The sequence below is a fragment of the Lissotriton helveticus genome, chromosome 1_2 (assembly GCF_964261635.1).
Source record: "Lissotriton helveticus chromosome 1_2, aLisHel1.1, whole genome shotgun sequence".
Lineage (NCBI taxonomy): Eukaryota > Metazoa > Chordata > Amphibia > Caudata > Salamandridae > Lissotriton > Lissotriton helveticus.
In genome coordinates, this window is record NC_136058.1 from 107,550,110 (window position 1) to 107,569,612 (window position 19,503).

Sequence of the window (19,503 nt, forward strand, 5' to 3'; positions counted from 1 at the left end):
GCAACCACACCCAGGCCTGCCACGCCCCGGGAGCCTCCACCGCACCACCCCCGGACTACCATAGAGGCAGCGCAGACTAAGACAACGGACCTTTAGAAAACTCACCAGCCTCACAGAGGATGTCATTGCCTACTACATGCACAAAAGGAAAACCATCCTCCGCATCCTGAACATCATTCCCCACAGGCTGCCGGTACCCACACAGTTGACAACCAACATCCCTCCGCAGACAAAGCCGCTGGCTGTGCTGTATCTGTTGGCCTCAGGTACCTTCGAACCAGCAACTGCCAGAGTCAGAGGAGTCTCCCATCCAGCTCCATCAAAGTTCATCACAACTGTCTTGGATGTCATCATCAGCTTGATACCCCAGCACCTTCACTTCCCCCACACTGCGCAGGAACAGCAGGAGACCAAGCAAGGCATCTACGTCATAGCTGGCTTCCCGCACATGTTGGGGGCAATTGACTGCACACATGTTCTACTTTTGCACCCTGCCAAGACTGTATACAATTACCGCAACAGAAAGCACACGCATTCCATCAATGTGCAGGCAATAGTGGACCACCGTGGCCTCTTCAACAATGTCGTCGCCAACTACCCAGGCAGTGTTCATGATACCTACATCTTCCGACAGTCCAACATCAACCGTTGCTTCCCGGATGGCACCTACGGAAATGCACTGCTCGTTGGTAAGTACCAAATGAACACACCACACACCCCAACTCAACAATCATGCAACTCAAAACTCTGGGAATGCTCATGTTACAAACTCACACACAACATGCCAAACAACATGCCCAGCACCAACAGCACAACTAACTGTGGTAACCTGGGCTAGCCATGTACATGAGCCAACAATGGCATGGCACCCCAGCCACACAATAGCAGAATCTGGGGAGAGGTGGGAACCAGGCATGTGCGAAGGAGGCAAATGATCCATGAATGAGAATGTACACAATGCCAAGTGTGGTGTGGATGTGCTGGGCAGACTGCAGTATGCAGACCACAGACATATCCATGTCGACATAGACTGCTGCTGTTTGGAGTGTTGTGGACAGTGGACAGTGGACGCAACCATGTCACCCCAGCCAGTGGGGAAGATTGTGGAAATGTAGCTTGTTATATCCCCCTCTGGAAGCATGAGCGGAGTGGGCTGGCCCGGTGTATGCCAGGCTAGCATAGGGGTGTGAATAAAAAGCACGTAGCTCTGGGCGTAGTTCTCTTCCGGAATGCCCAACGTCTCTTCCAGGGCGGCACCTCTCATCCCACCACGAGGCTGACGCCGTGAGTGGCGTTGCCTGTGATCCTATGTGTCTGCTGCACCACGGCATGCTGGTCCCCGAACCCGCCGTGTCCGTTCCTGCACACCCAGGCCTCACTGCTCACCTGCCAACACCAGAATGTCTCCAAGAGGGCCCACCACGTGCCAGTGCAAGATCCAAGCCCAAGGCCCGCGACCTTGGCAGCCTCCTCCGATCATCATGGCCTCTGTGACACAGGCCCGCCGTACTCCTTTCTCATTGACAAACTCTACAGCTACCTCCGGCCTACACCACGATCAAGTAGGTCGCACATTTGGAACTGAGTCTTGATATCCCAATGGGCGAGTTCATATATTCATGGGACATTTGATATCACTGTACTCCCTTCGATGTGGTGCCACCAAGTCTGTATAGCATTCCAACCACACGTGTCTTTGGTACCTCGCTGACTACTTCCTTCGGCCCACACTGTGGTCGAGTAGGTTACACACTTAGAACCGGTGCCACTAAGTCTGTGCCCCGACATTCATGGACACTTTCTGGTTGAACTTTGGTGGTGACTGAGTCTATGGACTGGGGGTTGTCTTCATCATCATGTCGGTGATATGGACTTGGTGGTAAAAACGAGGCTGTAGCATTCCACTCCTCCATCTGCTGCTTCCGGACGGCTTCTACCCTCTGCATCATGCCCTGGAGGACACCTTCCACTGTCCCCCGCAACCCACAGCTACACTCACCTTCGACATCGACGAGGATCCGCTCAGCTCGTGTGGCCCTACCTCAGCACACCGCAAGTCACTGTCCCGTGGCGGTGTGCCTGTGCCAGCCGCAGTACATCCAGGGCCACTAACTCTGTGCAGCTCAAGTCATGGACCCTGTCTGATAGAATATTGGATGGCCTCTGAGTCGATGGACTGGGGGTCATCAATGCCATGTGTATGTGGTCATGCGTTGTCCGCTGCCTCTGCCTCAACTGCAGTCCACCTGGACTCATACATCAAATTGAGTCCTGACCTGCCCGGACGTTGCATCACCGCAGCATGACATGCCACCACTGCCAGGACCAACTTCAAACAACAGGTGCCAGAGTCGGAAGTGTCTTGCTGGCAGACTATTAGAGTTGCTCACACCTGTCGAGGGTACCATCATCAGCTTGATACCCTGCTCAGCTCTTCAGGTGCCACTAACTCAGTGCACAACAACTCATGGGCCATTTCTGTGGACAGCTCACGCTGCAATGTCACCTCAGGCAGTGTGGAAGACCTGGGACAATGATGAGGAAGATGATGCAGGTGTAACGCACCCCACTGCAGCTGCAGCAGGAATATCCCGAAAGGACACAATGCTAGACAATTTGTTCACATGAACACGCTCAGCTCTGGTGCCCCAACCTCAGTGCACAGCAACCCACGGACCCTTCTGATTGCATATTGGGTGACCTCTGTACTTGCTCCGGCTACCACCATGATGCTTCGCAGTTGTTTCTGTTATGCTAGTGTTTTCTGTTTCCGCTTTAATTGTGATCACTGTTTAAGTTGTTGCCAGCACCAACCACTCCATGAGGGCTGGATTACACTTACCCCACACACATCCAGCACAGGCATCACTGTACATGTTACCCTGGCAATAAAGGTGCCGGGCGCACATGCCGCTGCCAGTTCCACAAACTATCAGAGTGTGTCTGTGTGGTCATAATGTATGCATGAGGGCCCCGGGCCCTACAACAATACATTGTGCTGTGTACAGCGGACGCAAAAATGTCACCGCAGGCAGCAGGTAAGACATTGGACATGTAGCTTTTTTGTCCCCCAATCAGTACGTAAGAGGATTGTACTGGGCAGGCTTACGCAAGTCCAGTGTGGGGCTGTGAATGATTATGCCGGGTCTCTGGCCGGGATTCAGTACTGGAAAAGTACAAATGCATGTGTCTCTGTCGCAGTGTGGGTCTCCGTTGGGGAGTGTAAGTGGTCCCTGATGGGACTAAGACACCCACGTATATGATCTAGTTCTGGTTCCATGAGGTCAAACCCCACCTGCACCTGTTCGGACAGCTCCTTCTGGCAGTCTGACACCTGGCCTTGGAATGTGATGTGTGCTTCGATGGGGTGCTGGGAGCCAGCCGTGGTGGTGGGTGCTTCCAGCTGTGTGGTCCGTGCAGGGGGTGGGGTCTCCTCAATGCAGCTGGGCTGCCCTGCTCCTGAAAGTGGATTGCCTAAGATGTCCATGAACTGTTGTAGGGCATCGGTGTCGAAGATGTGGAGGTCCTCTTCAGCATTACAGATGAGTTGTCTGCTCTGCTGGAGGTGTTATTTGTCCCTCTGCAATGTGAAGGGGGATGCATTTTGACATTGTGTTGACATGTATATTGACGCATTGTTCACGTTTACATACAGACTGCATGACAATGCACATTGTGACTGGGAGGAGCGGACTATGTGATGCGGGACAGTGGACATTTGGACTACATCACGGATGTGAGGTTGTACACATACATTTTCATCTCACAGTTTCCTGCTATGTCAGGTGTGATTGGCCAGTTTCAACACACAAGCGGACCCAGTTGTGTCCTCTGTTCTTCAGTGTAAGTGTTGCACTTTGTACCACATCGTCGTCAATGTGGATGTGCGGATGTATGACGTTACAACGCATACTTTTACAACGCCTACCTTTACATCGTAAGTTTTACAACGCATACCATTACAACGCATAATGCTTTTGGGCGCTGGATAGTGAATAGTTTAATTTACTATTCCAACTGCAGTCCCCGTGGATAGTAGGGAAGGTCATTGGATAGTAAATTAACCTATTCCCTATCCTAGAGCGCCCCCCAGAGCAATGCATTGTAATAGTTTGCGTTGTAAAAGTTGCGTTGTAATGGTAGTTCGTTGTAAAAGATTAGTTGTAAAGGTTGTATACCGGATGTGCTGTTATTGCTATGTGTGTGTGCTGCATTGTGGGGGATTCGCCCCTGCAGCATGATTTTGCTGCCCCTTATCCCTTTGAGGCGGTGTGCCTTTGACTTTAGTGTTTTTACAGTGCTCAGATGTTGGTGACCTGGGTCATTTATGCTCTTAGACAGTTTTTGTTCTCAAGTGCATTGTTTGTCTGCAGATGTATTGTTGACGTCAGGGGTTGTTTGTGCACATGGATGTGTCAGAGTGTGACCTTCTACTTTCCGGATGTGGTCCACACTCAGCCACCACAGTGTCGTGGCGTGCACCATTTCATGATGATTGTCCTGTAGTGTCACTTTCATTGTCAGTGTGGCTCACAAATATGCATCTTTGCTGTGTTTCGCACGTGTGCATGTGTTAGTTGTGAGATTGGTGATGTGGGCCCCCTTGGGCACATGGTGCACGGGGGCCTACTTGGTTTTTGTATGTGTGCTGCAGTGTGCCACGGGGATCAGGGACATGATCCAAGGTCATTGTGGGTGTGCAGTGTGCGCCACATGATTATGCATGTGTGCCATTTTGCCCCTTTGCCCCCGTCCCCCCAGTCCCTGGTCGTTACTCACCCTGTTGATGTAGTGTTCAGTCATATAGAGCTGTGTCTGGACTCCCAACTCCTTGCACCGTCTCACCACTGATGACTGTGGCCACCATTTTCTCCAGCTCCTCCTGTGGTGCAGGACTCCCACCCACAGTCGCATTGGCTGCCTTGCTGTTGGCAGCGGGTTTCTGCGGGGGGAATATCAACAAATGATATTCCCCAACAAAACATAAGAAAAAAATGAAAAGATCAGAGATCACAAGTAAAGTTTCAGAGAGCAAGAAAAAACTATCACAATGAGATCCTGGGATCAGTACCGAACTTGATCAAAACTGCAATCAATTCGAAATACAAATTAATTGCAGAGAGAGACACAAGTAGAAATGTATAGCATAAAATACAAGCCAAAAAGCACAGGTGATAAAATGATTCATTTTACCTGAATGATTAAAAATGCAGAGCGAAACATATTTTAAATAGGACATAGGTGTTTGGAAAGGCAACTTGTAAATGAAAGAGAAATGAAATTAAAATAAAAAAACAGGAAAAACGTAGCTCTTGAAAACAGATCGAGTGGCACAGTCTGAGATTTCGGAGGGATTCCTGAAGGAGCAGAAGGCAATCTAACCACTGAAAAATTCCTGGAGCAATCGATAAGAATAATTGATTTCTCTGGACCTCAGAGGAGGAAGACAAATGACCCAGCAATTGCCAGAGTCCATTGCGTACCCTTCCAAAAGCTTAAAGATGGGGCAGCGCCTCACACAATCCTCACTTTTTTCTTGAATTATCGTGTCAAAGAGGCTATACTAACCAGAGCCAAAAATAACAAAGTTTTTTAAATCAAAAGGCAGCTACACACTTCAAATCTTATCTGGGATACTGATCAGTGAAACAAAACATAGAACATAGTGGGATCATGCAAGTGCTTAACAGTGTGAACATTTCTACACAAATAATTCAGCGTAAGTGATGAAGTTGAATAAGCCATTGGTTAAAAACAGAAACAAAACTCAGCAGAGGAATGGTTATACGAGCTGTTAAAATGGAGATAAAAAATAGTTGAGATACTGAAGAATGAAGTCACAAGATCAAACAGCAAAGACCTAGACTAAGTAAAAATGGTCTCTATAAATGGGTAATGACTAATAGATTTCACCACCTGCTGACCACAACCATCTTTTTACTAGCATGCACAACAGTGTACTTATAACTGGAGATGGGTGGGTCGCTCAGCTTCTGCTCTGCGAGGAGCTGAGCCTTTGGAAAGTAAAGGGGGTAATGGGACCGTAGTGTGGTAAGGGAAGAAAGACAATGGGAGATGATGAATGTGGGTCAAGGTGAGGGAAAGTTGAGAGAAGAGGCATGGTAAGAAAAGAAAAAGTGGAAGAGAAAACAGTGAAGAAGGGGACTAAAATATTATGACCTCTCAAAAGCATAATGGATAATGTAATAAAGATAGTTTCAATAAACATAAATGGATTGAATCACCTGAGAAAGTGCAATACATTCATGCAACAATTACAGGACATAAAAGTAACCATAGTTGTACGACAGGAAACTCATCTGAGGATACCAGATTAGCCAGTATTAAATAAACTGGGTTACAAATACAAGGCAATCAACTGTAAATGCTGCTGCTGGATGTGTGGCAATATTGATTTGTAAATACAGAAGGCTAGGAATAATAAAGAAAAAGATGGGATAGTAGAACATCGATTGGTTTTAATGAAGTATTAAGGGCAAACAGCCATCTGATGATTTGTACATATTATGGCTCACTTGTGGATGACCCACGTCCTTTGCAGCAGTTGATGCTGGCACAGACATCTTTACCGTTTCCAATTATAACAGGAGTGAATTGTTATATATTAGGTGCCATGGGGAGAAAACTGTACTGGAGAGACTTCATAAGAAATCCAAAAATAAGGAAAATTCTTGAGGAATTAGTTAAACATCATAGGTTGGTCTGTAGTTGGAGGAAACTACATCTCTCTCAATCCAGGTTTACATATTCCAATAAATAAATCAAGAGTCAGGCAAGATTACGCTAATTTTTTAGTTCCTGTTGGCTTAAATGTATTGAAACTGAGATACTCCCTCCAATTGTTTCAGACCATACTCTGATAACAATAAAGCTGATATTTGGGGATACAGGAATACACTATAAAAAAATAGACCTACCGGAAGACAGCTCTTTCCACAATTGTGAGTCAAGAGGAACTAGAAAATGTTTGGAGTGAATAATGGAATACTTCCAAAGTAATGATAGTACTGTCATGGCAGTCTCTATATGGGAAAGTTTTAAACCATTCACACGAGGAATACTAATAGCAGAGAAAAATCTCCTTAAGATAAAAAAGCAGGAGGAGAGGGAGTGACTGGGAGAACAATGAAGGTTGCATATCAATCAGTAAAAAAACATTCCACATTAGAAAATGTTGTGAAACTTGACCTAGCATAACTACATTACAAGTAATTCTGAGGCAAAAAGAGATCCTAAACAAACAGACCATATATCACAGGAATTTAGAGGAAGATAATTAGCAAACATTTAGCAAAGTATTATGTTCATCCAATTGAGCTAGAAACAAGGTTTTTTAATGAAATCTCCAAATTATGTGGCAAAACATGTAGAAAGTATGGTATTGTAGTAATACTAAACATTCTGCAAAATGCAGTTTCTAAATAGGTCCCTAAGAATTTTACAAGTTGGTCAATAGTCGAATGAGTGAACCTGACTAAGTATGAGAATTCTTGTTTGCAGTCTACGAAAATACTCAGTGTGAAAAAATCTATTGATGTGTGCTTGTGGGGAAGCTGGGATTCTCATCTAGATTTTCATACCAATCTCTAGAATCCTAGGTCTGGTCGACTGGATCTTTTTCCCTATCATAGAAGCGTAAAGGAAAGATTTTCTCATTCATAGCTCAACCAAATGTACGATCCAAATTCAATTAGACTCAAAGGACCACTGACTACGAACTGAAGTTTTGAAAATTTATTACAAAGCCAAAAATAGTTGAATATACAAACATCTCAGCAAAAGATTCAGGAAATAGACTGGCACTAATCCAAAGGTAATTCTACGCAAGAGTCTCAACCGGCTCAGAATGAAAACCAAAGTTAATTCAAGCAACATTAGACATGTCATAACTGACAATGTCGAAAATCTGGACTGCATTTACAAAAGGAAGAATTTCCGTTAGACTGTCCCTACTCTAACTCTAAGGTGACATCCCTACTTAACATACCTCCCAGGCGAAAGAAAAGGTGTCAGCTGTGAAGACTTCCTAAAAAGTACATTCACTTTCAATAGGTGACTTCAAATACCGAGCTCGTTCTACGATGCTCCTTGCTACACCTTACTGTGCCTCAAGTTCACAACTATCTACATCTTTCCTTTCCCAAGCCCACTTCCTAACTCCTAGACTGATGTCTACTCTCTGCTCTCTGCTCCGAACTGCCTCTCCACCCTCGGGTGCTGTCCCTAATACAAAACCCCAAAAACAGTCGACACGCCCAGAGGTACGCCCCTCTGGCAGGTGTGGATCTCTGGATTTTTCCAATATGGCACCTCACCATCGATCATCCGTTGGTGTATCCTTCGGTCCCAGGCACCTTCTCCGCTGAATGTTGCTCTCCCAAATTCTTTGGCAGCTCCTCTGTGCTCGCGCCTACTATCCTAACTTCTAAACAATGGACTTTTCTACCTAACAAGCCTTGTGGCCTTGCACCTGCAAGCTAAAATACATGAGACCATCCTTGCAACATTCGAAATTACAATTTAATATTTGCTGAGGACAGCCTTTCCCAGGCGAGAGAAATAATTTCATTCCGACCAAGGCTAACCAACGAAAAATACAGTTAGGCCTCTACTGGCTTCAGCATGTCCCAGGCCTTTGCATTTTTAAACGCATTTAAAACACGACATGACATTACATTTCATCACTTTCACGTTAATTCTGCAAGCAAAATCTTTCACATTAAACTCTATGTTAATCCACTCGTTAATAAACATATGTATTATTTCATTAAGGCACATCATTATTAACACGACATTTCACATAAGATTATATTTCTACGTTATGCAGCATCACATTTTCTAATTAAAGCACTACATTAATCTATTATTAATAAACACACCACTTCATATTGCACTGATCCCCGGCCTACTATTACATTTCTAAACTACATTAGTAAAGGTCCTCTAAATATGTGGGTGCTGACTACGCGAGATTATAATGCAACCCTAAAATTTTCAAAATAACATGGCGCTCTCTCACTTGTATTCCATGAAAGACACATAAATTGTTGAACATCATACCATACTGAGCTCATCTGGTAATTGTGTGCAAAGATAATCCTAAATTTGATGTGTGACAACTGAGCATAGAAACTGATCACAAACACAACAGCAATTATTACACTATGAAACAACAGACTACCAAATACCTTGATCATTTACCAGCTATTTGCTATGCCACTCTAACCGGCCCACTCTGGTTAGAAAGAAATGTCAATAAATAATGAGCAGCGATAAGTTCTTTTAATAAACCAAGGGCCAGACGTACAAAGCATTTTTGAGGTTGCAAATGGCCCGATACTGTGAATCGGGCTGTTAATGACAAAAAGCATTTTTTTTATGTACAAAGCCTTATTTGCGTTTTGGTAACCTATTACCCAATTGCAAAGTGGATTTGTGATTCAGTATTAGGAAGATATGTGTTTAGGGTGTCCCTTCCTACTACAGAATCACAGTGGTATGTGTGAATGTTTTGCGACCAAAAAGTGGTCGGAAAACATTTGTATTTTACCAACTACTTGTAGGTGGTAAAATGCGAATGTACCCCAGCATCAGAAGGTGCAGTTTCTAGGGGCCTGTATTCCAGACTAGAATGGCATGGTGAGCAAAAAAAGTATGGATTTAGGCACAGATCTCTGTACTGGGGTGAATGTATGACATTGTTCTGAATTCTATCCATCAATTGTTCTTTTGCATTTGTCACCCCGAGTGGGACGGGTATGCCCTGACGTGGGTCCCGTGCTCTCCATGCCACTGGAGTCAATCTATCCTGGATGATGAGGGCTGAAAGCCCGAAACCGTTCCTAGGATGCTTGTTTCCAGTCCAGGGAGGACCTGGCCTGGCAGTTCGGGCTGGACTGTTCCCATTGGGCGCTGGGTCAAGACTGATTTGTATATGGCTGGGTCTAAACTGGAATGGCATGGCGAGCAAAAAAAAAAAATGGATTTAGGCCCAGATCTCGGTACTGGGGTGAATGTATTTCATTGTTCTGTATTCTGTCCATCAATTGTTCTTTTTGTATTTTAGGCCCCGCAAGTGCTGATCCCCTTAAAAGGGTGGAACAGGAATACCAGTTGCTCAGTGGAGTCCAGGCATTCCCATTACCACTGTCATGTGTACATACCAGCCCCCTGCTTTCCTTTTAACTTGCTTTGGAGCTCGTACAAACTCTTATGCTTAAAAATGTGTTTCACTCCCCCTGCCGCTCCCAGACGAGCGCAGCGAAATCCAGCATCCAATGGCTGCACCCATGCTTTCCTGTATATCCGGTCTAGCCTGCCTAATTTAAAACATGAAAGCAGAGGAGGTTTGCCTGTATGCCCAGTGTATTAAATGGGCAGTTCCTGTGCGATACTGAGTACATGCACTTCTTTGATTTGAAAGGGAGAGTACAAGGCCAGACTGACCATAGTTGCACTGGGCGTTTCTCCGGTGGGTCGCCAGAGTGGGGGCCGGTTTTGGGCCCCAGGCAGCCATTTTTTTACCGGGGCTGGCAATATCGGCCCCCTGTAGCAAAATCGGATGAAACCAGACCTAGCAATCAGCTTGGGCCGAGAGTACCTGCTCTTCTCTGCACTGCTGCAATATATTTAATTAATTTTAATGACTAAGTACAAGAACATATCAGGAGCAAACAGGTACGCTGCATAAGCTGGTGCCCACCATGTTGGGGAATGCCTCTGGGTCATTTTCATAATTTTTTAAAACATTTTTAGCATCCTAGAAAACAGCCACACTCTATACAATAAATACCCTTTGTCAGTGTTCAGTTTAAGCCATCAGGACCACTACGCTTCCTGCATTGCGCCAAACCCTCATGCAACGCAGGCATGCATGCACACAGGCAGGGACATTTTAAGGATTTTGGGGGGCCCTGGGCAAAACGTATTTTGGGGGCGCCTGTTGGAAACTTTGAATTTATTATCCAATTTCAGCTCTTTCCTGCTCTCTGTGGCCAGGTCACTGACAGGCACACTTGTCCAAATTTTAAATGCGTTTATATATAATAATCAGGGATAGTGATGTGTTTTTTCATTATTGTAACACAGCAGTAGCTCACTAATATTGCTACAAATAATCTCTGTGACACCCCTCCCATTTCTCATATGTTAGGTCCTGTTTTGGTCTAAAAGAAATGTTTTTGTATGGATGTTGCATAAACATAAACACAACATTTCTCTGTAAGATGTCTGTAATAGACTCTCACATATGGCCCAAAATAAAAATTAAAGGAAAAACGGTATTTAAAAGAATCTGTTTAAGAATTATTAAAGGTCATCAGGTTAAGACTCTCTGCAGAACAGAGCTGCCTATATCAGGGGCCCCCTGTAAGGCTGGGGCCCTGGGTCAGAGACCACTTTGCCCATGCCTTAAAACGTATCTGCCCACAAGCACGCACACTTCCACCTCAATTTCTCGCGAGTTATTATTAATTGAAAAAAAATGGACTAGAAATCTTGAAATGTCGCAGTCCACAATTCTTTCCTCCAGACAGCTACCCCTGCACTGCAGAAAAAAATATCCGGCGTCGTTTCCTGATATTACAGAAGGTTGTGAAAAGTACAAGAACTGCAGCAGTGAGGTACTGAGGGCAATTAAATATTAAACCTTTGGAGGAAGATTGTACAACCGGAAGCCATTCTGCATAGCACCCATGAAACATCGTCAATATGTATAAAATGCATTTCCTTCCTAATGTGATTGCCCGGCAAGGAACGGCTCGGATTATGTGCGTCACAGGCGGCGCTTTCCTTTTAAATAAAACTTCCCAGTCTCGCATTGCAACATTTACAGACTTAAGAACTCTGCGAAGTAAGTACACATGCATCCCTCAACTATACGTGACAACCCAAAAGCCTGAAGGCGGGCGCGCACAGGGCTCCGGGAGGATTAGCAAGCCTGGGCTCATAAATAATGGCGGCTAATAGCGCGCCCATTCCTCAGGACAATAGGGCCCTCCATCTTGCGCCTCTGACAGAAACCATCCACTTACCGCATTAATCGAGGAGACAGATTCTGGAAACGCATATACTTTATATTTCTTCTACAATAATTTTGACGGCAAAGATTTATTAGCTGGAAAGTGTACATTTAAAAGTACATACGGGGTAAGGGTAGGTGATACACGAATTAAAAGGGTGTTCTGCTCCCTCCTCCCCCAGTTAACGTGGCCTACCGATGGTTTGCTCATGGCGGACACGGCCGGATAGTTTGCACTCGTAGAACAGCAGTTTTGCACAAACGTTTGCATCTTCTGGCTCTAACAGTTTGTTTGGCCAGGCCTTAGCAAAAAGAAACATATTGCACCGGCTGCATATGTTGCTGCAAAATCGTACCACTTTTGATGTATACAATAAATAAAATTGCATCAGTATAATCTATGTAAATAAGGAAAATGGTTGCAAAATCTATGTAATAAGACCTGGTTGGCCTTGATCAGGGCCGGACTGGGAACGAAAACCGGCCCTGGCTAAGTGCTCGGCCGCCCCCCTCCCCCCTCCCCCCCCCCCTCCCGGGAAGGGGGGCTGTTGGGGGTGCGACCGAGCTCTTTGCGGGGCCGGTTTTCGGCCGATTTTGTTGCAGCCAGGCCGATTTTGCAGCTATGCTGCACAAACGGTCCTGTAACAAAAACGGCCCCCAGGAGCCCAAAACCGGCCCCCACCTTGCGGCGCACCGGGAGATTGCGCTGGTGCCCGCAACGTCCAGTCCGGGCCTGGTCTTGATGACATCAGATTGACTGTATTAGCATACTAAGCATATTTATAAATGTTTGCCTTTACTCGGCGTGAGATGCGACACGTATTCTATACATTCATTTACATTTTCCAAGTTCTTTATCAATGTATTGCCATAGTAAAAAAAACACTGCTAGATGTTTCCACTGCTAAAGATATTAAGCAAAGTTGGCAAAGTTTCTGTAATTCACCCAAAGCCCTATGCAACAAAAGGCCAGTATAGGAGTTACATTTTGTTCTTTTGCCAGAAAACATCGTGTGCCTCATTGTTAAAAATATAAATATACTTTAGTGATGAGGAGACTGCGGAAAGCACTCTAAAGAATACGTTTCCCTGCAGACATTTGATAAACGATGACACGTTTGTCTGGGGGCGCTGCATCATTGGCATTAGCAAGTCAAGGCGCCCGGAAAAGAATGACTTATTGACAGTGTATAGTAGGAACAAAGACACCACAAATCTCTTGTCCAGTATAATTTCATCTATAGGCCCGATGCATCAGCTAATAGCGGAGCACCTTTAAAAAGGTTTAATTAAATTACACCATTAGTAAACAATGGTTTCATCGTTCCATTCTTGCTAAAGTGTATGTGCGTGGGCGAGGCGGTGTTCTGTTCAGTTTGCAAGGTGAAAGGAATGCTGTATGAAAGTGCATCTAGTAAATAACACTCATTTCTGAATAAAATTGCAATATAACCTATAAATCCATGTATTATTGTGACATTATTGATGAGTTGGAGTCCTTGGCGCTGTAGGGCCCTACTTATTTTATTCTCACCGATGGCGTGTAAGCATCCGCCATCTTGTTACTGAGGGGTCAATAGCAGCAGAGTACATGAGAAATTGATGCTTCACTTGTCATACAATTTAATGGTGCAGATGAGTTCCATCCTCCTGAGAATACCTGAGGATTCTCCTCACAAGAGCCTGCTAAACATTGAACACCAACATAACACATTTGCATGGATGTTCATTTGAGGTATCACCTGCCACTCCCGATTAACTCTCTGGAAGGCTGGCACGGGCTTTGCTATCACTGGTTATAGGGGTCATGCAGCCAGCACTAGGAACATAAGGCATACTGGGCGCCTAGGACTGGATTAGGAGTGCCATGCTAGTTAACCGCTCCAGTGCAAACATCTGTTTGTGCAGGGTTGAAATTGCCCGTGGGTCAGAGTTTACCGCACCTAGTAAACACAAGCTGTGAAAAAAACACCCCCCTGATTTATTGCGGCAGGTCAGATCTGCCAAACTGTAATATGGGAAAAGGTGGGTAAATACAAGGACATGCTGAATTTGGTGTGGAAAACACAAACATCTTCATGTTCTGTCCCTTTTTTCAGTGCATAAATGGTAATTGGCAAAATTTAACGGACTTGTTAAAGTCCGAACGCTGGGGTATTGGATTATAACAGATGCAATAAATATCATTCCACCCACCCTTCCTCACAGCACTCATAATCAGGGCCTCATAGACATGATTACTTTATGTAATTTCTACAACTTGTACTTCCCACCTAACCTGTCAGCAGCAAATAGAAGTCTCTTTAGGGGCTTAGGTGGGTCAAGAGAAAATCCTTTGAGGAGAATGAGGTGAATGGGAGTGTTTTCCTTGAACATAGAGAAAACACTGAGTATTTTTGAGGTCTTAAAGCAGAACGAGTACAAACTCAATTAATATTCATCCATTGTAATTTTATTCTGTATTCTCAAACCAAGAGATAATATTGCTTAGGCCAACAAATATTTCACAACAACATGTCGCTTCATCAGGGCCATGAGATCTATTTTATGTACAAATGCTGTTGGTGGTGCACAGCACAAGGAAATAAATTTACATCGAAGTGATCATGATAAAACAAGCATTTGCAATGCAATCGGTCTCGCCTTTGGGACCTTATATGTATTTAGCTATGCAGCACATTAGCCTGGGTGCTGACACATCTACTGTTCTTTAACATGGGGGGAAAGTAAGCACCAAAAAGAGTGACACGTCAGGTATGGGAACACATGCAGAGAAATATTGCCTTTCAGCAGGAAATGGTACAGTCCAAAGCTCTGATTTTAATATAAAATCAGGGCCTTCGGTGATCATATCACTAAGAATACAAGATTTGAAAAAAATATTATTGTCTACGGGTGCTCGTCGAAGCCAATTTGTATAGACTGGAATCTAGAGAATTCTTAAGTGATTCTGGTGTTTTACTGACCTCTGCTGGTCATTTTCTTTCAAGAAAGTTAAATAGAGGCAATTGCCAGAAAAATAAGAAAAAAAGAAAGTCCCGCAGCAGAAAGCAATTCTGCTAGTTTACTGACCTCTACTGGTCGTTTTCCATCAGGACAGTTAAATAGAGGCAGTTGAACAGAAAAGCGGAAGCAGACAAGTCCTAGGGCTGATCCCCAGAGCCCACAATGTACATACACATAAAAGTATATACTAAAGTATATACAAGGGGTCTTGAATGGAAAGAAATTTAACAGAAGAAAGGGAAAAAATAATTAGAAAAGAAGAAAGAAAAATTTAACAAAAATGAAAAACACATGTTAGAATTATTCACATGATATAATTTGACTAATAAAAAAATATCCTATTGAAATGAAAAGGAAAAACAAAATCTATATATGATTTAATGCCACAGATATCACACCTAATACGGTGGCAAGCAGAACTAATTAATAACAGATGACACTATAAGAAAAAATGAAAATAAAGAGTAGTATCCTTAGATATTTTGCAGAACAGCAGCCGTTTGTCATCATTTTTGGATAAATGAGAAAGGTAAGAGCTGATAAGTTATAGTGCTGTTTTTACTAGATCGCTAATACATAAGGCAAGTGCATGCAGGTAAATGACGCCCATTGAGATCCGATGTTGGTGTATGGCATTTGACGTGTTTGGCATTTGTGCCATTCGCTGTGAAAATGTACTCCAGTCTTATTTTAGTCTACTTCAGCCATAGGCTTCTTTTGCTCTGGACCCTTCAGCAACTCTCTTTAGACATTGTTCAATCAAACATTGATCTAGCCAGCAGGAGTATTCTAGTCTCGCCATTTTTCTATAGGGTGTTTAGATTCCACTTCCATTGAAATGCATGGGTACTATTGCACATCAATAATCAGTTGGCTAACGGCATAGTAGCAACTGGAAGCAACTGTTTGCAAAAACATTTGAAACAAGCATTTACAATGCAATAGGTCTCGCAGCATTAAAGTTTGAGTTACTGGCATTGTAAATGACAATGCTTTGCTTTCATTTTTTTAATTTGCAATTGGTATATAAACATTGTTTGTGAATGGTTAGCTGTTGCTTATGCTAAGCAAAGTTGGCAGTAATCTAGAGTGCTAGTCTTGCTTGTTATAAGCATGCTGATTTAAAGCACTCTGATACCTGCGGGTAAAGTTTGCGCTATATAAAAGCGAAAACTAATAAATAAATTAAAAAAAGCCTACCTGTACCACGTCCGTTCTTATTCTTTGATGCCACATATCTTTGGGTCCCTGTATTTATTAACTGCACCCGGCTGTAGGAAACCTCCATGGCAGGAACAACGTGTTGCGGGGCAGACACGGGCAATGTAGCCACTGTCCTGTGGCTGCACCGCAGGGTAACAGTGTAGGGGCAGGAAGGCAGGCAGTTGGTAGTGCTGTGCCATAGCAGTGTAGTTCTCTGTGTATGCTGGGCATGGGGGTTGCTATTGGCTGACAAGAAGTGGTGAGGAGGTGCCGGTTCGGTATGCCTGCTTCCTGATCTTGGGCAGGCGACAGTTAAAAAACAAGCACTGACATCACTGTACCAGGCTTCCAAGAGTTGCAAAAACAAAACCACAGTGAAGGAAGGAGGGAGTAGGGTGAGATTCCAGCAGGAAGAATGTTTAGTTCTAAATATAAAAAGAACTTTTTGACCATTTGGAATTAAATTGGTCCCGCTCTGTTTTACCCAGGCACTCCTCGCCAGTGCTTAGATAGTAATTACGCAAAAAAAGTAAATGAAAAGTTGGGCATTAGCGCACACACAAAACGGGCTTGCAAACATTTGTGCACATGACACCTTATTTTCCAGCAGCCTGTAAATTGGATTCCAAAGACACACTCAGTGACGGAGGCTGTAATTTGCGCCAAAGTATTCTGTGCCCGAATGTACACCTAAAGAATGAATAAATGTAATGATCTGTGAAGGGTAGAGGGCTGGCTGGGTGGGCCTTGACAGGATTTGTAGGTCACAGCTGATGTCAGCAACGAACACTTAGCCTATCGCTCCGTTGTGCAGTACATATATAACATTGTTTTTTTCACAAATCAGTCTCAGGACTACAAAAGTGGGAGAAAAGTGAGAAAAGTGCAACTAGGGGGAGTAAAGTGCAAATAGAGTGTAAAATGTTAATTCTGGGGTGGTTGTACACAGATAACCACCTTCCAATGAACTACTTGCTGTCACTTGCTCCGGGTTTCAGGGAGGCTGCTTGGGCTTTGCTGGGCTGTGCAATGTAACAAAAGGGGGCATGCATAAAACAAACCTTCACAGCCTCTCCTGCCTTTCACATCCCTCATCCTTGCCCTGTGCAAAGTCACGAGGGCAAAAGTTCCCTCAGGGCCACCCTATTCATCCAGACCCCCCTTCACCAGACTAGTCAAGGCACAATCACTCCTGCCTCTCTGTTGCCCCAGTAGAGCATAACGCATTAGTCATCGTCTGTGACGGGCCTTAATAAAACCACTTGTAATCAAAATAGGTCTGTATGTTAAGGCCTGGGAAGCATATACCTGGTTTGCGATTATAGGGAAAAGAAAACAGCGTGAAAGAAGGGGTCAGATTCGTGACATTCTCATTATAGACGCAAATCACATACGTCAAATTCGGATAACTAATACAGTTATGGTCTGGAATAAAGATATATGATAACGTTTCGGTAGCTATACCTACAAAGATACAATGCACGCAACAATACTACCTGTGCAAATTGGTGACTGTGATGCTTAGGTGAACAAAAGGAAAAGGGCAGTTGGTACGGAAGACTAGCTTTCAGTGCCACAAGGGTTCCTTCTTCAAAGGTTATTACCGTTCAGCTTGAGGCTTATGCCTTTCCGACAGCTGACAAGCGTACTTCTATCACCTCACGAACAAAAATTACCCTGGAGCCAATAGCCGTAAAAAGTGGGGGTTGGAGGTAGAGAAAACTGGCAAAAAAAGTGCATTATTTTCGGGTCGCCAAATTGGGGCATTTGAGGGATTATCCCTAAGGCATCTAGAGACAGAGAGGACAGCAGGTGTCTGCGAAAGGGACCACCTTCAGTTGACGAAACCCCAAAGACCCCAGCCCCCCCAATAAAAGTGTACTTTACTTTCTTATAAAAAGGCCCCCACCCCACCCAACGCCCCCACCTCCTCTAGCGTGCATCTTTTAAAGATAGTACAAACTATTCCAATATTCTAAAATGCGGAATAATGTAACGTTTGGGTGAAATTGCATCTAATAAGACTGTATAAAATAAATGCATTGAACAGAATAGTGACGCCTGAAATGTGTTTGAATGAACCCGCTCTCCCTGCAAAAAAAAAGAACTTTAAGAGCTATGGGTTTCATTGGGAATGCGAGGGACGCAAAACGGAAATTGCCATGTACATGACCAGTTGTGACTACGGGATGTGTGTCTCTCAGGCCCGAGACCCGCCGGCGTCCGGGAGCGTCTTATCCAAATAGAAGAAACCGGTTCTCCAGGGAGGAAAGAAGGGCTGAGAGCAGATGAGAGAGGAGAGGGAGTGGAGGGCAGAGGGACTCTGTGGCGAGGGAGCCGAGAGAAGGGGGCTGAACTGGAGGGCTGAGGGACACTGCTAATGGAGGGTGTTCAACTACATCCCCGTACTTTACAGGACGGATAAGAGGCCGGAAGCCGGCGGGGCTCCTCTGGTGCAGGGCCTGGTAATCCTTGGCTCCTGGCTGCGGCGGGTCAGAGACGTCACCCTGGCAGGCAATGAGGCACTTCAATCTGGGAGGAGGCTCACAGCCTATCCAGCTTGGCACCAGCCTCGCGCTGCCGGGATTGATGACCTGTACCAGTGCTTCTGTCAGACCGTGCCTGCGCCGTGAAATGGATGCAAAACAACAACAAGCAGCACGCTATTGTTAACAAGACGTGAGCGAAACTGAAACCTATCGTGGGCGGGACTTCCGTCTTCTAAAGCCCGCTCCCACGGACTGACTGGCACAGAGAGGAGCAGTGGTGACGCGGGGCTCCCATGCCCGAGGGAGAGCCCCGCGGAGGCTGCAGAAGTCCGGAGTGGCGGTAAGTGGGGCTTAGTTGTCGGGGGGAGAGGGGTGCGTGTGTGTGTGCGCGTGGGTGTGTATGTGTGCGGCGGCGGGGGGGTGTCTCTGTATGTGTGCTTGCGTGTATGTGCGCTCGTGTGTGTGTCTCTGTGTGAGCGCATGCGTAAGGAGGGGAAGGTGTGCCTGTGTATGTTTGCGCTTCCCAGGAGACAGGAGATGGCCACAGCGAGCGCGTTCGCGCGCGCGTGGCCCGTTCCGATCCCATGCGCGTGGCCAGCTCTTGTCTCCTGGGAAGCTGAGCCGCTAACAATAGGTCTTTGGCGAGACCGCGCTTTCGCGCGGTTAACGCCACGAGACCTAAAAAAGGATGGTACAATAAAAGCATTGTTTTTTTAATCTATAGCATTCATTTTTCAAATGCTTTTGACCGCCCTCGATCCCTAG

The 19,503-nt window shown here is 45.0% G+C and overlaps 1 long non-coding RNA gene across 1 annotated transcript in view; it reads right to left on the reverse strand.

Moving 5' to 3' along the window:
* LOC144807780 (uncharacterized) overlaps positions 1 to 16,439 on the reverse strand; it is a 185,279-nt gene extending 168,840 nt beyond the window's left edge. The window contains exon 1 of the long non-coding RNA XR_013606440.1: positions 16,247 to 16,439. This is a non-coding gene — a long non-coding RNA (uncharacterized LOC144807780). The remainder of the gene's footprint in view (positions 1 to 16,246) is intronic.
* Between the last annotated feature and the right edge of the window lie 3,064 nt (positions 16,440 to 19,503).